At 38.6% G+C, this 20,113-nt stretch overlaps 1 long non-coding RNA gene and 1 pseudogene across 4 annotated transcripts in view; both read right to left on the bottom strand.

Moving 5' to 3' along the window:
* LOC146450839 (uncharacterized) overlaps positions 1-20,113 on the bottom strand; it is a 38,229-nt gene that overhangs the window by 814 nt on the left and 17,302 nt on the right. Inside the window, exons 5-9 of one of the 4 annotated variants that reach the window (XR_014860207.1) lie at positions 16,741-16,843; positions 15,603-15,678; positions 14,716-14,951; positions 4,997-5,053; positions 526-666 (exon numbers count right to left, since the gene is read on the bottom strand). This is a non-coding gene — a long non-coding RNA (uncharacterized LOC146450839). Of the gene's footprint in view, positions 1-525; positions 667-4,996; positions 5,054-14,715; positions 14,952-15,602; positions 16,844-20,113 lie in introns of all 4 variants that reach the window. The other 3 variants (XR_014860206.1, XR_014860209.1, XR_014860208.1) reach the window with 3 other exon arrangements.
* Positions 3,419-4,944, bottom strand: LOC146450840 (histamine H2 receptor-like; annotated as a pseudogene).

Raw genomic sequence — 20,113 nt, 5'->3', positions numbered from 1 at the left:
ATTAATTTTACGAAGTGATTCCTTTACACAGCTGAAGCGCTTCAACGAATTTAAGTGTAATTGTGAGGCGATTCTGGTTGAAAAATTGGAATTTGGAAACTAAATTTTTATAAAAGCTTGTTGAATAAAATTCAATTCAGATCTGCCGCTTAATCTCGAGGTGAAAAAGTGCCAGAGAAAATTAAATGTGCAATATTTTCATCCCAGCACTGGAAAACATGAATGGACCATTGCAAATTAGTCCGGAGTAAAAAGCACGTGGCGCTTCAGGGAACAATTGCATGCAAGATCGATTGAATGTTTTATTTAATGGACAGAAATTTAGTATACATCCTCTTGAACTTTTCTGCAATCTTTTGAAATGTTATTGTGGCAAATTAAACGTTCGCAAATTATCTTATTGCATATGTAGTACGGAAAACGCCTTTAACTGAACAGAGTCAACGGGACCAAAATCCAGGACGTGTTTGCTTATTACTTGTTAGAAAAGTTTGAGCACTGAAGACCACTGAAAAATGTACTCACCATTTGCTTAACTGAAGCAAGGGCTCCTTCCCAAAGCCTCTCAGTCGCTCCTTCTTTCTACTTCGGGAACTTTTCAAGGGCACATTCCTTCAGTTTCGCATGTCTTCACTCGCCGGCAAGTTGTTCGGTCTGACGCAAAATCTATGACATAATAAATATGCATGATACGCCAGAAACAGTACATGCTTTCACATTCATCTATAGGTATACTCACGGGACGCATTCCATTAAGCATTCCATTATGTTCGAAGATGTTGGAAAATAATCTTTCCATTTCACACGCAAAATTTCCAAAATTTTCAACCTAAAATTTAAGCTTAATGAAGAGCGCCCCCATATTTGCATTGTCATTCAAAAACAGATTTCTGAGGGATAAGTTCGTATTGGAGTTGAGGTCTGGCCGGAATTGTTTTTCGCACAGTCACGCAATAAATCGGTAGCAGGCGTCTCCTCTCGTAGGCTAGCAAGCTGTAGCTAGCCCTTGGAAATTTTGCTCATCCACAAGTTTGCATAGCTTATCCCAATATGTAACTTTTTTAATATAAAAAAGCGATAAATATATTGGGAGGTTAGGAGAAAAGCTAAAAAAAAAGGTGAAAAGTAAATCAATTCCAAACAATCGAGCTTATTTCCCTAGCGAGGGAATGGCGGGGTAGCAAAATCTCAAAATCTTAGAGATTTTATCAGGTGTTTTTGCCAAGAGATGGAATCTACACTTAGTCAGCCTTTTTTAACCTCGTCCCAGGATTCAAAACTGACAGCGCGACATTTGAGGAATATTGAAATGACTTCAGAATAACGAAAATCTAGTGACAAAAAAGTGGTTTGTTCTGGGATATTGAAAACGAAAGTTAGAAACGTGGGCATTTTTAGGGCCGTTCTAATACGATTCAAGGCATTATTTGAAAAACTTCAAGATGAAAGAAAGTCTTACTGCTGACAAGGAAATGAAGAAAATTGTCGCCAGCGGTTTCGGGAAAATATAAAACGTCAATATCCTTCGCTCGCTTTCAGAAAAAAACATTTCGAAGATAAAAACAAAACAAATCTTCGCTTGATTTTAAAAATATGCCTGTTCTTGAACTCCTCAGTAGACGATATGACTGGCCAACCCTTCAACTTTTCACCATTTTTGGTCTATAAAACTGAAGCTCAATGAAATTTTTCACATTAACCTTTGAAGCGAGAACTCAGAAACCTATAGAGTACATGTGAAAGCGCCCACTTTTTCTTTTTTTAGACTATTTTTAAACAAATCTGCTTCAAAGCCAAATTTCTTCTGGTTTTGTTCAGAATGCGATCAATGAAGTACACTCATCACAAAATAACTTTCCAATGAAAACAATTAGGCTCAAAATCGTTTTGCACTGTTCAATCTGCTAAGAAAATGGGAGTTATGAGAAACAAGTCATTTTGAAAAAAAAAAAGTAAATAAATAAATAAATAAATAATTAAACCCTGCTGGATATTGCCACCGGCTCTCTGACAAACAGATGAGTTGTGATGTAAGATCTCTCAAAGCATAACGTAATTTGGGCGACTTGATTATTCTTCTCTTAGAGTCAAATAAATGCTAAATTAATTAGATAGCTCAAAATTCCTTCTAAAAATATCCACGTTAATAGAGGTATTTAGAATCGCATTCACGGCAAACGACAAACGTGAGATTCGCGTTCATGTTTTCTTGGAAAAAAAATTAGTACATATAGACGAAAGTAGAGCAAATTAATACTAGCCTTTGATGGTAACGCAAAACTACTTTTTAATGAGGAATTTAAAACAACGATTGTTAAATAGGGATAAATATTGTGGCTACTTCTGTCGTTTGCCGTTTGCCACAATTCTAAATCTCTCTAATATGACCGTCTTTTTACATACACTTTTTATTGGGACGACGGGCAATTCCATAGCAGCCAAGTTCCGTAATCCCTTTGATGTAGGCAAGGGGATTGCATAGAAAATTAACTGAATTGCCAAAAAAATTAGAATTCATTTGTGCAGTCAAGGACCTTTTTTAGCCTAAAGCTGCGTTTAATAATATTAATGGAATTGATGATTATTTGGTGACAGCGAATTATTCTTCAGAAGGGGCTTAATCATTACTGATTATGGCTCTAACTGCTAATGGAAAGGAACACTTGTGATAATTTATGTATTGGGCAAGAAAGACTTTCTATTTGAAGGTACTTTTTAAATAAAAGAAACAAACAGCCCAAGAATTTAAGATAACATTTCTGCGGTAGGCAAGTTGAGAAACAAAACCAAAGGTAACAAGAGGATATTTCATATTTGTTTGAAACATCTTCACTCTTTCCGCCGTAAAAAACAAACAGACTTCTAAATTGAAACTTTTCTCTTTGTATGCTAAACGTGACTAATACTGCTGTTTGGGAAAAAGGAATGTCATTCACTTTTACCGCCGCATTAAATAATTCATTAATGAACGAAATGAACTGTCAAAGACTGTTTTCGCTCTATATATTTTGCAATATGCTGTAATTTTGCGTTTAGGAAAACTGTGGCCTTAATTTTTTCTTCCTTAATATGCAAACAACGAAGCACAATTATTTCAGTTAAATGTCTTTACTCAAAAAGGAATTGGCGCGTTCCCACTTCGCAGCTATAACCGGTTCTCCGTCAAACTCAGTTCAGAAATTTCAAATTTTGCGATATTGAAAATACTCTCATGTGGTGGGGAATCAATTTCGTCTTTATTTCAGTCAATAACTTTTAGATTTAGTCACTGGTTCAAAAATTATTATTTCATATTAAAAAGCATGAAAAGATGCAAAGATAGCGAAAACAAAAAGAGTAAACTATCAATAACTCATGAACTGATTACCATCGAGCTCTGGAAAAGAGTCAACACAAACACACCTGCCTGCCACACTACTCTAAGTACTATGATTAAGGAAGAGATCTCTTATCGCTTTTCTTAATTCGCGATATCGGAGCCCATAAACCCAAGGGTTGAGTGAAGAATGGGTAAAAGACACGAGAGCGACCCAAAGCCAAACGTCATTTAGTTCGAGTTCTTTGCAAGGGTCATCCTCCAATAAAAGCATAAAATATACCACGGTGGTGGGAATGAACGTTATAGTAAATAAGCTAACTATCATTCCAGTAGTTACAGCTGCCTTTCTGTTTCCCAAAGTTACGCTCGAAAATTGAGCAGTATGGTCAGAAACCGAGCGATTCGCTTTTCGAACAACCAGAAACATTTTGCCATAGCTTACGCACATGGTTAACAATGGAATTGCCACTGTGGCGACAGAGCAAGCAATCCATAACTTTTCTAGTTTTACAAAGTCATTCAAAACCAGTTTTGGGAATCCAAAGATGATGGATCCAATCCAAATAAGAAATATAACAACTTGGCATCGTTTCTCGGTCAAAACTTGAGGGTAATGCAGAGGATATATCACCGATATAAACCTGTCCAGACTCACAGCGCTCAGGCTATAGGTAGTGGCTGTTACTGTCACAATCCAAAGAAATCCCTCAAGTTTGATAAGCCAGGGAGGGAGATACACGAGAGCATCAGTAGCAAATGTACAAGGGAGTCATCGTTAAGCCTATGAAGAAGTCGGCAAGAGCAAGCGAAACAATGTAATAGTAATTTGCTCGGCCTCGAAATGTCGCTGTTCTGTTGAGAGCAGCAAGAAGGGCCGCATTTCCTCCAACTGCTGAGATGCCGCATATCAGAGATAAGACAATAAAAGAAATCGTTGATGCTGTGTTAAGGCCGACATCATAGTCATCTAGGTCGCATTTCGGACAATCACCAGTGTTAGAAACGTCGAGTACACTAGAAACATTCTTTTCAAAAGACTTATTCTTTGGTATCACCGTGACTCCTGAAAGAATGTCTTCCTAAATAACGAATAATTCTGGATAGACTTTAAGCGTTTCTTCAACTGAAAAATTTTCTTTGGGTTCAATGTAGGCTAAGAAAGATTAATACTGGCCTGGTGCTCCGCTGTAGTCAACGATTCACACTTCTTTTGAACTGTCATTTAGCCCAACAAATTAATCATTTAGATTCGAAAGCACAACGCCTTGTTTGTGTTTTAGTGAGCGAATCTTTCGTCTTTTGTCACCATAAAAACTAGGTGTTAATTGGAGGATGTTTGTAAGCTCAAATCGTCTCCACCATCTTGCTGACTTTTCTAATTGACATCACACGACTTAATGCGATTTTAATTGCACAAGAAAATTATGTTTACATATATCTACTTACACATTATTAAACCAGGGAAGTCATTCTTACAATTTTTAATCTACGTACGTCTACCGGGAAGAAAGCAGTATTTTTTCACATTCTCTGCGTTTTACTTTCCCTGTTCCCTGTTCAAAACGACATGAATGGAAACATTTTTCCTCAGAGTTACTCTTGCCTTCATAAAGTCTGATAGGCATCGCGTCGATGATATTGACATGTTAGAGAACAATTAACATTTTTATTACTTACTTTGACGTTATTAAATAGAGTGCAATGAATCGTAGCAGCAGGCTTACTTATTTCCATCTGAAAGATAAAATTTTGTGATGGGTATCAACAGATTACCATATGTTATTAATAATTCGAATGATATGATTCGTCAATGCGTAACAACGCGAGAATGTTGACATGAATTCTTGAAAAGCCCACCAGGAATAATTTTTTGCTGACAAAATTTACTGTATAAACGTAAAAGATTTGGAATCCATCAAAAGACCATCAAAATCATCAAAAGTTGTATTTTTTCAAACCCTTATCCCCTTATTACGCTTACTGCCCTCTATGTCAGCAATATGATCTCTGTTCATGAGACTTGATATTTACAAGGTAACACTATTTCGACAGGTCTATTTTTTGACAATTATATGTTTTGTCTAGGTCCGTAGTGTTTCATCTGTTTGACATCACATAAATTTTTCGTATCTTTCAGTCTATTTCGACGGTTTTTGAGGAATACGAAATCAAAGACAGTGGACATAAGATGCGGCTATTCAGAAAGGATGTCACGTACGGGACGTCATTATCCCACATCGTAGGCTTCAGAAAACAGTTTTGAACGTATTTTGTATTCTCCTGCATGTTTCATTGTCATAGCTTCAATGCTCTTCAAGCTACAAAGGGAGGAGGTAGAAAGTGTTCTCCACACCAAACCAGTGTGAGAGAGTACCAGCTGTAGAACTAATTGATATGTTAGAGCAGTTTTAACTTGACAGCAAAGTGACCACTCTGGCCAGTCATAACTGACGAAAAGAGTCCAGTGAATTGGTCAGAATTCTTTTCGAAGCAGGCGCCAAGCGCGGAAAAAAGGGGTGCGATCACGCTCCCTAAATACAAATTTCATTTCGCATTAGTGACAATTGGTTCTGGTTTTGTTACTCATTGGTTCAGAAAGTGGCACGTGTTGCCAACCGATCACAGAGCGAAGTAAAGCAAAACCAAAGAAACGCTAAATTACCCTCCACATTCAATTGAAAATTCTTCTATTCAAGCCTTACATAGCATACCTGGGGGACTGGCTAAACCGCGGAGTGTGACCAATCAAGGCATCATATATTCTTGTACTTTAATTTGTTCGATTAAATCAACTTTCAAGAGCTCTGGAATTCATTTGGAAGATCAGGTAGACTAAATATGCCAGCTGGCACGACTTATCCTTCAAAAGATTGGCGTTGGTTGTCAGAGGTGGAGAAAATCTGAAGTTGGATATTGTGATGGCTGGTTTGTAAACTCGGTCATATATGTAGCTATGCAAAACTAGTGAACGACTTGCATTTTCTAGATCATTAAATAATACTTGTTGATTGTATATATTCGTATAGTACTTTGCTTGTTCGTGCGATAAATCCACTTTAAAACATGCATGCTTAGGCCACTATTACACTTTTAACGTTGGAACTTCTCAGTGAACTGATTTTTTGGTTCATCGAATTCCCACCTGATGAGACTAAAAAGCAACCTGATTTAGCAATAAGCATTACGGATGCAGTGTCATTTGCTAACAGACACTTTAAGTTGTTGTGAAAGTTGTCCTTATTTGAAGCGAAAAGGTTAAAATTCTAAAAATACAGAGAAACAATGAATTCATCCAGACTGAAGATTACGAATGACAATACCTAGCCTAATCTGATTGAATCAAACACCACCACAACTTAACATAGACAATAAATTTTTTGAACCTTGAAATAAACACAGAAAAACAAGGTCATTGCTAGGTACGCGGGATGCCCTGAGGGCACATGAAGCGGTAAATCGAAAGAATAACTTCTAAGAAACACTCGATAGTTTAAACGGTGGAAATTGGAGAGTTTCTGGAACTCACTTTTATTAGCTCTTGCCCGGGTACAAACGGATTGCGAACCGTGTACATTAGTAGTAATTTGGTCCTTATTAATGACTGTCAAAAAAGGCGTCAAGACCCATTCCAACCTGCCTTAAGACTCATTTTAGCCATTCAATTATAGACTGTTTTGACACTAATTTTAATAGTATGTTTCTCACAGAAACGGCCCGAATTTGAGGTCTACAACAGATTTTTTGAATTTACACTGTAGTTGACTTTCCCTGAAGCTCACACCGCAATTTGTGTTACAAGACAAATTTCAAAGAGGGTAAGGTATACGCTGAACTTGTTAGTCTTGCAACACATGAAGCTGCAGGAAATACAGTCAAAGTCAACAGTACCTAAGGTTGCACACTGATGTCGCCCTCATTCCTTAATAACATATATCCTCCCCCCCACCCCCTCCACCCCTACAAAAAGCAAGAAAATCATCGGTCTTTTCATAACTAGAATTAGCAAATGAGCTCGCAGTAACTTAGAATCAAACAATAAAGTTTGATTCAAAACTGCGTTGCCATCTAGCATAATCAAATCTTTTCTGGCTGTGAGTGCATTGTAATGCAGACAGTAAAGGTTCGTTCCTAGCTCCTATGAAAACTTTGGGACACCCTGAGTCGGGCTATGCTCGCGACATACACTTTATGTCTTTCAACACGTGGGTTCATTGTCAGGTCCCTTAGTATTTGACATTATTTGACAGTAGTTGGGTCTGAGGTTTCGTTCCCGTAGTAAATGCCAGAGGATAGAAAAAACAAAAAGAGTGAAGAAAAAATATCATGAATCGAACCGTTTAGTGCCATTATTAATTTTTGTTATACAGACTGCAAAAGCTTAATTAGTGAACAATATTGCATACTTTTTAGATTAAACTTTGCGGATAAGCTTAAAGAATTTTAACCTGAGGAAGCTTAACTGAGCAGGAAAAGTCTGAAAACAATTCATGCTCCGGTTACGAAGAACAGCTTGCATTTCTTCCTGCAAACCGTCGACCAACGATTGAGATAGAAATATCTCTAGTACAGGTCGCAAAAACATGTCCATGATCCATTTTAAAAGTTGCAAGTTTTGATTATGACATAATTTTTTCCAATACCGATGATCCCAAAATGCTGGAAAATACTGCAAAACAGTTCGGGTGGTGCTGAGCTTTCCAAACCTTAGTCTGAACAGCCCCTGTTCATCGTCAAGAAAACAAAAGCCTTCGTTTACTATCCCTTTGTAAATGTTGATACTCATCTTTCTCCGCACTGGTGTGGAAAATATAGTTTTGCACGTAGTTTTAATATTCTTCCACATGTCTTTGACTACTACGAAGTAAAATCATATAAACATGGGTTAGCTGTTGAAATACAGTCGCTGGCGGAATAGCAAGCAACCATGACGTTAAATCTTACACTGTTCAAACTGATATCATACAGGTGGTTTTAAATGTTCAGCTCCCTCCATTATAACCTTTTACATTTCTAAGCTCAACATTCTCATCATTTTGTGTCATGGATTTGAGACAAATTGCTTGAAACCCGTTTACCACCTAGAATAAAATATTGAGTCGTGTGAAATTCCTTATTGTGGTTATTCAAGTGAACAGCTGTCGTTTTAACAATACTTTCAATTGGTGTAATCTGTCGTTTACTTTGCGGTTATACTTCCTATGCGTAGTTTGCATTCTTCATAATTGCATCGGCGCTGTTTAAACCAGGCAAAGGGTTAAATCCACAAAAACAATACAAAACAATTAAATTTCCTATGAAGCTGCGAGAAATTTGGTAAGTGCATTAAAACCTCAAATAAGTTCACCTAATAAATACTGTTCATTCTTTACTTTTTTTCTTTCCATTCATTCGGTAAATTGGCTATACTAAAATACAAAATAACACAGAAGAACCATTTGATTCAGTGAATACATAAAGGCATTTACAGGAAACGCAACTGGTGCGAATATAATGAAATTAAAGTGTTAAGCACCGACAGAGGAATTTTGAATTAACTGGACCTCGTCTTGAAAATCAGATTAGTGGGTTTATATAAGCTTACTTCACTGTTTTACCCAGACATTTGGCTAAATATTGATGCTCGACGAAAGTTAATTCTCTCACATTTTAATTGTCTGATCTTCCGCTTTACGACCAGAGCAACAGCCCCTGTGCACCGAAAAAGACGATTGGAGCCTGCATGTTGCAGGAAACGAAGGCGATCATGTTCATGGTTTTGACAGGAGAGGAGTCCAACCTTGTAAATGGAACCATTGTAAAAACACAAGCTTATCGCCATAACTCCAATTTTGCGTTGAGAAAAGCAAGACAAGAGTTTCTATCATGTAGCTTCAGTTAATCTACCAGCCTCACAGTAAATAAAACATAACGTGTTTTACTTGCATCAAGAGGACGCCTTCGTTCCTGAAGAGATAATTAATTGATTGCCACTGAGCAGTAGCACAGGGTCCGTCGAATTCTAATTGAGATTTGAAGGAATTAAGATCTTGAAATATATGAGGGAAAAATATTCCATTTTGCACAGGACGTTAAAATGGCCAAAGGGAGGAAGTACCTTTTCTCAAGCCTGAGTCTTTGAAGAATTGGCTTCCACAGCGATGCGTTTTGTCTACAAAGCTTTGTATGATTCTATCTGCAGACGATTCGACGAGGCCATATTTTCCGAGTCAAGACCATTTGTATCAGGTTCTATTTGTCTCCAGTCCCACCACTTCGCCGTGGTCCTAATAAGGTAGTCTTGGAGAAATTGTACGACTCCACTAGTACTTCAAAACTTAGGGCTCGATTAGAGAAATAATCGACTTCCCGAATTATCCAATTCACTGATTGTTTATGTTAAATGTGCACTCTGAGTTTCATGGGGTTTCAGTAACCACCTCTCCAAGCCATTATATGCTTTCGATAGATAAGAGGAGCATTTTTCTAGCCTTTTCCTTGGCAAAGAGACGCTTTACATTGAAGATGACAAAAAGGATAAAGAGCCACCTTTTCAGTGAATAAACGCTGTTGTTCAAGATCACAGATAGAAATGACATAACAAAGGTGAGCCATTATGCTCAGTCCACACAACTCAGTAAATCAGCTGTAAATCGATCAGGACAGCACCGTAGAATTACTCAGTCGAAAGCAATGGAGTCAAACTAAGGCTAAACAAAAACCATATTATAAATCATATCTACAAGAAAAATTATTTCTACTGATGTTCTCTTTAAAATTGTTGCTTTGTTCCAAGGCGACCCAAGACACATTATCGACACGAGTTCAAGTTTTCGTTGCTTTAGTTTGGCACAGTCCCGATGTATCTTTCTTTACCCAAAAGCATTTCACTAATTTACTTGTAAATTGCAATTGGAGTATACGTAAATGCTAAATATTGAACAACCATTTCTTTAGGCTATCCCATGACAGACAGATATATAATTTGTTCGCAATAGAGAAAAACTATTAAAAACCTGAATTTCCGTGAATTCACCATCTAGTAACTCTGGCGGGAATGATTAATCCAGATTGTGGCTCTAAATCTTAACGAGCATTCTAAAATCTATTCGTTTCCACTCCGCTTGTACTCTTGCGGAGGTCAGCGACTAGATATGGTTAACATTTAAATGTCATCTTTCTGCGCACTTGTGTAGAAAATATAAATTTGCACGTAGATTTAATGTCCTTCCACAGGTCTTCGAATACTACGAAGTTAAATCATATTGACAACGGTTAGCTGTTGAAACACAGTCGCTGGCGGAATAGTAACCAACCATGGCATTAATTGACATTAGTTTGAGATTTTTCTGGCATTTTCCTTTGCAAAGAAACGTTTTACATTAAAGATAGCAAAAACAATAACGAGCCATATATTCAGTAAAAAAAAAACGCTGTTGTTCTAGATCACAGACAGAAATGGCATAAAAAAGACCCATTATGCCCAGTCAGATGACAGAAAAAGAACTATTAAAAGGCTTGATTTTTCGTGAATTTACAATCTAGTAACTCTTTCGGGATTGATTAATCCAGATTGTTGCCATAAACAATTATTTTAACGAGCCGTGATTCTAAAATCTATTCGTTTCCACTCCGCTTGTACTCTTGCGGAGGTCAGCAACTTATTAAGGGTTAACATTTGCCGTTGCGAAATAATGCACACCATATGCTATGTGGTTTTCTTCGATGAAACCAACTCAGTCAAAGGCACCAACAGGAGCCTAGCAGGGTTCCAGGCCATCAGGGAAGTAGCCATTGAAGTTATGTTAAGATGCCCAACACATCTTCGAACATTTTGATCTTGTAACAGCATTTTACATTCCGGTCTTGTCCTTACTCTTGTCTGTACATGCTGGCTTCATCGATGGTCGTAATAATCAAACCTTTTGGGATCCCGGCTACCAATGACAACCATTTCCGTGACACAGCTTGCAATTCTTATAAGCGCCAACAGTCCATACATGTTGTCGCGGAGCCGAACCAGTGCTGTCTTTTTTCTCAAACACTACTGTAGGCTCCACACAACGTTTAACGACAGAATGTAATTAGACGATCAATTTTAGCGTGACTTGAACTGCGCAGTGAATTCAGCTTGAATTTCTGAAACTTTACAACGTTAGTTCAAAATGGCGCATTCAATGTTTGTAGCGGTTTCTTTTTGCCAGTGGATTGGAATGATTATTCTTATTTGGACTCTGCTGTGCCTCATGATCACAAGGATTGCGGAATAATAAATTCTTCATTATCCTTGCCCAAACCTACCGCGATATTTATCTGAACCATGAACCAGACCTGACGCAAAGCTAATTTCCATAATAAAGCACATTACACGCTCACGAGGAAGTAAGAATCATTCTATCAGTTATGTCTGAGGTCGAAAACGAAGCATTCCTTGGCTAGACAATTAACAGAATTACACTCCATGACTAGGTTAACATCAACAGAAATAGCTTTAGTTGCTATACATTATTAGTGCTGAACAACTCGTCGGTTTAATTCCAGATTAGTAGTCCAAACGTACTAAAATCTACAAGGAACGTTATAACAGATCGAAAAGAAATCGCAAGTCCTTTCGAGATTTTACGGGTCTTAAGTTCACGGATGTTTATTATTCCGGAATCCGTTATTAATAACTTGCCCCTGAATATGCCAAAAATCTTGCTTATCAACACTTCTCGATTAAATAATTCACCCTTTCGTTGAATTATTAGACACAGATTAGAATTGCTTCTTTTCTAATTCTTTCTCTTCCTGCACAAAAAGATCAGTGTCGCAACTGAAAGTTGAGAATAGCAACACACGGCTGAGTTCCTTAATTGCGTGCTACTGAAATTAGAGGCCATTAGCTTTTGATCCCACTGATATATACAATTTAGTCCATCTACAACCTTGAGCGAAGCCTATGGGTGAAATGAAGTTGTGTTCATCATCATAATTTTAAGCCGCACTAATTAAGCTCAGTGAAACGTGGAGAAGCTATTCTCCAATTCAATCATCCTTCGTTACGATTCCGGTGTGGAAATTCTTTAGATGTTCCTCATGACATTCAGTGGGTAACTTCGCTGGCTTTCCGATGATCAATCAGCTTGTTTCAGTTTTCTGGTATGGATTCAACGCAATTATCCATTCAGGCACTTGAGTGGGATTTAAGATTTTCTTTCTCTCTGTCTTCCTCGCTCTCCATCTCTAATTAAACACAATCACGAAGAGAATGCGATGGCCTGCATGAGAGTCTGTCACAATTGGTGATCAATCAAAGAAATGTATGGATACAAGAAGGTATTGTCTTGATCGACGGGTCTTCATGTTGGGTTTAAAACAATTCGAGTGAAAGTTTTGATTCCCAACACTACTTAGCAAGATCTTGACTGGTCATAAAATGAAACTTTAAAAGCGGGAAAAGTAAGGAAAACATTCATCCACCAAAAGGTGAACTATAGTGTTGCTGGTTAATTATGTAGAAAGTAAATCGGCTTCCTTGTTGAATTAACTTGGAGTAGCCACTGGTATGAAAACCCGCGATGACGTGACGGAATCGCTGACCTGTTGTCATTTAATTTCCTGATCATGGTAAAACTGGGAAAGAATACACTCAAGGCGGACGAAACTGAAAGCCAATCCGGTTCGTGTTAACATTGAAAGAAACTCAACATTACAACTCCAAGAAGTCGAGTCCATAATGAGCTGTGGATTTATCACAACGAACAAGTGTGTTCAATTAATCTAATGGAAGCAGACTTTTACACGGCTAATTCTGACATAGGTACACGAAGTTTAACTTCGAAAGTCATATGGCATGAATTTTCAGTAACTAACTGTTAAACTGTTAGAACGGAAGCTATCATATTCAGTAAAACTTGTTTACCAAAATCAGCTAAAATCTATTTTCCAGTTTATGGAGGTTAGCTGCAAGGTTAGAGTCTGCAACTGATCCTTGTTAATAGATGAAAAAGCCCCAACCCCCCCCCCCCCCCCCTTCCCTCCCTTGAAAGAGCCTGCCAGGCCTAGGGTTTCTAGGTTAACTAGAACATGATCAGTTTCATTCCCTCAGAACAGCTTTACCAAATCGAGCCGATTCAAACATGACGCGATTCCGCAGTGAGTTAACTGCCAACAGATCGTCTTACAGTATTAAACCTTCCAAAATTTCGTTTTAGATCCTTTTCGATATGACAGTAAGCGTCAAATGCTCTGAAATCTTGATAACAGTAGTTAGAACGCAAAAATTATATCTAAGAACTATTTCAGTTCACAAGATTCTCCTTCATATCATTGATTATACATTCAGTGTATTCGTTTCCGCATAGCAATAAACGGTAACAATTAACACATGTGCTCTACGTATTTTGTACAACAAATCGTTATTCTGGTGCTGCAAGTTCTCGAGGTTTTAGCGTCTTTTAACAGACGTACTATAAAATAAGACCCTAATTTAATTTGCAAGAAAATTCTACAATAAAAGATAAGTCCAGAAAAAAAGTAAACTAAATGCGTCCTTCCATAGTTGACCATCAACATGATTGTACGTATGATCAGATGCAGCCAAAGACATCGTGATAGCCATTGTCAGACAGTCAACATTCCGACATTTCATAGTCTTTTCCCAGCTGTCATTTTGGTCCTGCTACTTATACCAAACGAATGTCATAAATTTTACAAACTTCTTGTATCGAGAAAGCTGAAATGTTCAGCTTGTCAAGACTTCATGGGACAGTGAAAAGAAAAGCCGAAAGATCCGACGTATCGAACCTAGCTGATTCGGTCCTGTTTACTTTAATTTGGAAATGAAACGGGCGTTTTATTTTCCATTGTACTGTTTCTTGAAGCTCCATGAGAAATTGCGGCTGAAAATCACCGCTTTCTTTTGTACATTTAGAGGAGTGTAGATGGATTTAAAAGAGGTAACGAAAATTCTACAAAGGCAGCGTAAACGAGTCGACCGTAATGAATAAAGTCATTTGATGACCGCCACTGTGCCCCGCAAATTGACGAATATGTTCACTGTCCTTGGGTAATCCTTCCCAATTAAGTGAGTTTTTTTTTTTTTACAAATTTAAAGTTACCTTAACACATTTGGGAAAATTAAACAAGTATTCCAAATTGTGAAATCGAAAGTGAAAGCGGACTATATAATTACAAACTATTTGCTCTTGTTGTTCAGGGCCAGCCAGTACGATCGAGTTAGAAATGTCTTCATTTACGATTTATTATCTACAAGGTGTTGAATTATCAAAAACATTCAATCTACAAGGACCAGCATTGCAAATTGCAAGATCATCATCACGAGAAAATTATAGTTTCTTGAAAGGCTCACAATCTGTAGCCATTTTTCCACTGTTTGCACGTTTTGGATCACGGATGTGGATGAGGAAGACGCTTACCTCAGTCTGTGGGCATGCATTTATTTCCACCGGGAATCTTCGTAGTCAGCAGCACTGCTCTACCAGCATATCGTTTTTCGTTCATCCTCTGAACTGTCTAAACATCTGAAAAAATTCGACCCTTCTTTCTTCCTTCCGTCCGTCGCTACAGATGTGGCTGTATGTGGTTTACGCAGCAGCACTGATTTCGTCAATACCTAACTTCGGGCTGTTAAATTTAAATAGTGCACCGCCACCTAAAATACAATAAAATATGCTCTACTTAACCAACAACATCAAGGACTGAAAAAAGCAGCAACTAAAATAAAGTTAATTTAACCTCAGAAAATAGTTTCGACTTGGGTAATCACGCGAGCTAGAAAAATGCAGATCAATTACCCAAACAATTTTGCTCTACGAAAGGTGAGTTCTATTAACCCAGTTAGCATCGGGATTCCTGAGTTAGACTATTTGACTGTGCAAATTATACCTTTCTCAAAAAAACATTTATATTCACATACAAGGGAGCAAGCTTACAGGCTGCGTATACCAGATGATAAATCTGATTCAGCCACACCAATCATCTTAAATAAAAATAAAAATCGTCTGTCTTGCCGATTGTTAACAAGAACTGGTTCTTCGGCATTAAAGACATTGCGCTACAATTCGTGATCAGACAAAAAGTCGAGATCAAAGATTTGCTGAAGTCTGGTTTATTTTATACAACCTGGTGCTGTCTTAAAATTAAAATTAATTGTTGTCTTTATATAGAGTGAGGTTAATAACAAGAATCAAACGGCACCCTCCTCAAAATTACAAGATGGTTATAAACCATCAATGAAAGTCTTGTAATTTCCATTAGGATGCGAGAGCGTATATTGCTCTTGGTTTTAGAAACATCTGCTTACCTTCGCGTAGGTAAGGTTTCGACGCCGGACATCTCAAGTGCTGTATTTACAGCATCCACCATTTTAGTCTTCCTCGCTGTAACAAGAAAGAAAGAGCTTATTGAGTCGTGAAATCTGTCGTCTATTGTAAAATTGAACTTTGTCCGTCCGATTGCACACATGGGGATGGGACAAGTGACGTATTTCCTACCGTCAGGTCATACCTACACAAAGGATATAGACACCAAAAGGCGTACTAACCTAAAATCCATTCAAGTTTCCATCATGAATGGAGACAACATCACGGCTTCAGGGTTTCATAATGAATCTGTTTTATTGTTAATAACTGCTAGGGCAATATCAAAAGAAAATAGCACTGGGAAACAGTACACTCAAGGCGCACGAAACTGAAAGTCAATACAGTTTGTGTCAACATTGACAGAAACTCAACATTACAACTCCAAGAAGTCCAGTCTCCATAATTATCTGACAGTGTGGATTTATTACGGCGAGCAAGTGTGTTCAATTGATCTAATGGAAGCAGAAGTTTTACGCGTGTCTTACTTTTTTTGCGTTACCATCTAGCTCCATCAAATCCTTTCTGTCTGTGAGTGCATTGTAATACAGACAGTAAAGGCTCGTTCCTAGTTCCTATGAGAACTTTGAGACACTCTGAGTCGGGCTATGCTCACGACATACACTTTATGCCCTTGAACACGTGAGTTCGTTGTCAGGCTCCTTAGTAGTTGACATTCCAATAAATCTGATATGATTATCGTTAATTCACGTGAACTTAATTCGTGCACGCGTAAGGGGTCGCACTAGTGACGTTGAAAACTAACTCATAACCAAACATCCATGCTTTTGCGAGAAAACTAAAACAAGTATTCCAAATTGTGCAATCGGACTATAAATTTACAAACCATTTGCTTGCTGTTCAGGCCAGCCACTACGATCGAGTTAGAAATGTCTTCATTTACCATTCATTACCTACAAGGTGTTGAATTATCGAAGTTATTCAATCTATAGCACCAGCATTGCAAATTGCAAGACCATGATCACGCGAAAATTATGATTTCTTGGAAGCCTTACAACCTGTAGCCATTTTTCCACTGATTGCACCTTTTGGGTCACGGCTGTGGATGAGGAAGACGCTTACCTCAGTCCGTGCGCATGCATTTATTTCCATGGAATCTTCGTAATCAGCAGTACTCCTCTACCAGCATTTCGTTTTTCGTTCATCCTCTTAATTGTCTAAACATCTGAAAAAATCCACCCTTCTTCCTTGATTCAAAACTACGTTGCAATCGGGCATCATCAAATCCTTTCTGGCTGTGAGTGCATTGTAATAAAGTCAGTAAAGGCTCGTTCCTAGCTCCTATGAGAACTTTGGGACACTATGAGTGGGGCTCGCAAAAAATCTATGCTCGCGACATACACTTTATACCCTAAAACACGTGAATTCATTGTCAGGCTCCTTAGTAAGTTGACATTCCAACAAATCTAACATATCTGATTATCGCCAATTCACGTGACGTGTACGTGCACGTGTAAGGGGTCCTACTGGAGACGTTGAAAACTAACCTATAACCAAACATCCATTCATGAAGTGACACATTTGTCATAAGGACTATTTCTCCGTAGTGTTACTAGTGGAACTCAGTGTCTCAGCTAATATATGCATGGAAGTAATTGAGAATTCAGCCATTAACGCAACTCCTGTTCCTCCCAGATAATGGAAATGCTATGTGGACGACAGTTTTTGCATCATTAAGGGGGATGCTGTAATATATCTATATATCTTTAGCCAAGCCTAAACGCGGAACTCCAATCTTTTTCATAGTATTCAAAACTCATTAATAATTTATAAGCCCACTGACTTATCAAATGGTCGATAAAACGTCACGTGCAGTGGTATTAAATCCCGATAAAACCTCACCTAATTAGTATGTGGTGTTTAATGTTTTTCTCGTATTCTAATTTCCAACTTTCATTAAAGCATCATTGTTATGAACTCTCTCGACACACACTTTTCCAGGAATGTTTTGAAGCCGTTCAAAAAACTCGCAGCACGTGTTTTATCGGGTCTAAAAAACCACGAGGCGGCACTGCTGCTCGCGTTTAAAACATTTCTTTATAGAAATCTGCTTAGCGTATGAACGTAATAACCTTACCAGTTTCTCATCCTTTCTGCAGTCATATATATTTTTAGATTTTTAGTGCGTATGCAGCAAATTGCCCATCAACAATAACAATAACAATGTAATACAGAAATGAATACTGATTACGCGGAATGCCGTGAGGGCAGACCGTGTCTAAAATTAGGGTCGCTATCTTTTTTTTTCCTCCATGGTAGCTTCAAATCTGCACATTAATTTTTTCATTAAACTCTGCTCTGATCATTTTGGAGAGGATGATGGATGCTCTTGAGGGTAGACTCCGGGATGAACAAGCGGGATTCGTAAGGAGAGATCCCGCTGCGACCAGATCGCTACATTGAGGATCATAGTGGAGCAGACCATGGAGTGGAACACTGAGCTATATATGGTTTTCGTGGACTTTGAGAAGACCTTTGATTCCCTGGATCGATTAACAATGGCTTCCGAGTAATTTCCTAGATCTTTTACGATGACTTCCAAGCAAGAGTTTACATGAAGATGAAATGACAGGGTCCTTCAGCATGAACACTGGGGTTCGCCAGGGGTGCTTGCTTAGCCCTCTTCTCTTCCTTGTGGCACTAGACTGGGTATCTCGACAAGCTTTTGGAGACGGCAAGACCGGAATCCAATTAAACCCTGCTGCAGAAGTTGGAAAATTTAGACTTTGCTGATGATATGGTTTTGCTGAGTCAGAAGATCACCCACATGAGACAGAAGTTCGCGGTGATGCTAGAACAGGCTGCCAGGGTCTCAAGATTAACACGTCCAAAACCAAGGAGATGAGGATTCGATCCCCAGAAAATACTGGTAACATCAATTGTGTTGGAGAGGTCCTGGAGCAAGTATCCGCCTTCACATACCTCGGCAGCCTTATTACCACCTCTGGCGGCACTGAGGAAGATGTTGAGGCCAGTTGCAGGAAGGCACAGGTTGCATTCTCCATTTTAAGACCCATATGGAGATGAAAGTTCATCTCACTGTGGACAAAGATAAGAATATTTAATTCTAACGTCAAGTCGGTCCTCCTGTACGGATCTGAGACTCGCAGATTAACAAAGAAGATCATCACCTAGCTTCAGACCTTTACCAATCGCAGACTCCGGTACATGTTGGAAGTGTGGTGGCCCAGAAAGATCTCGAATGAGGAGCTGTAGCAGCGTACAAAGCAAGAGAGGATGAAGTCACCATCCGGAGAAGAAAATGGCGATGGATCGGCCACACTTTGAGGAAGCCTGCTACTAACATCACCCGCCTGTCCCTTGAGTGGAACCCTCAAGGGGTCAGGCGGAGGGGCAGACCGAAGAAGTCTTGGAGAAGGACAATCCAGCAAGAATATGAGGACTTGGCGATGTCATAGGATGAAGTGAAACGAACAGCAAAAATTCGGGTCTGACGGAAGGCTGAGGTAGAAGCCCTATGCTCCGGTCGGAGCGAAGAGGATTAAGCCTAAGCTGCTCTCTCCTAGAAAGGTTCTATTGTTCTGATTGCCTTCAATAAAAACGGCCCAATATCACGGGGGAGGTGACCCCCTCATCCCTGCCTGTGTGACGACAAATTATCTGAAACCTGGATTAAATTCTGCCCTCTCCTAGAAGGGATGTTTTTGTCACTATTGTGGCGTCCAAATTGTTTTGCATGTTTTGGACTCAACTATGCCGCTTTCAATAAGAAAATTAACCATTTTGAAGCGGTTAATCGGAAGAATGACTTCTAAGAAGCACTCGACAGTTAAAACAGTGGAAATTGGAGAGTTCCTGGCGAAGGAATCATGCTTTGTTTGACAGTTGTAGAACCACGATGCGAGAAGAAGAGGTCATTGATAAGCTAAAACACACATTACATCACTTTGTCGAATTGATGCTTAAACGCTACTGGAAATCCACTTCAGAAAAAGATTAAAGGTTTGATTGTCAATTTTTACTAAAAGTTTTCATTTAGGAAAACTTTTTGCCTGTTTTCTTTCTGTTTTTTTTTTCTTTTGCCCGGAACTCTCCGATTTCCACCGTTTCAACTGTCGAGTGCTTCTTAGAAGTTATTCTTTCGATCCCGCGTAATTACTTTCGACACTCAATTGAAAATTCTTGTATTCGAGTACTTACACAGCATACGTGGGGGACTGGCTAAACTGCGGGGCAATGCAGTGTGACCAATGCTTTAAGGTGGTTTATTATGACATCTTTTTGTCGTCACGCGTGCTCCCTATTAATTTAGCTGATCCACATCTTCACAGGCATTGCCGAGACTGTTCTACATTCTCAGTTACCACAAAGATGGTGTGGCACTGACGCATGGGTGTCTGGCCATACCGCATAGAGATGTAGTGTTACCTTTGTTTTCAGATGGCTTATTAAAGGTGCTACACATATTGTTTTA

This window comes from Pavona decussata, unplaced genomic scaffold, assembly GCF_977016875.1.
Source record: "Pavona decussata unplaced genomic scaffold, jaPavDecu1.1 SCAFFOLD_417, whole genome shotgun sequence".
NCBI lineage: Eukaryota > Metazoa > Cnidaria > Anthozoa > Scleractinia > Agariciidae > Pavona > Pavona decussata.
The sequence above is the reverse complement of the archived record's forward strand: the minus strand, read 5'-3'. Positions and strand labels throughout refer to the sequence as shown.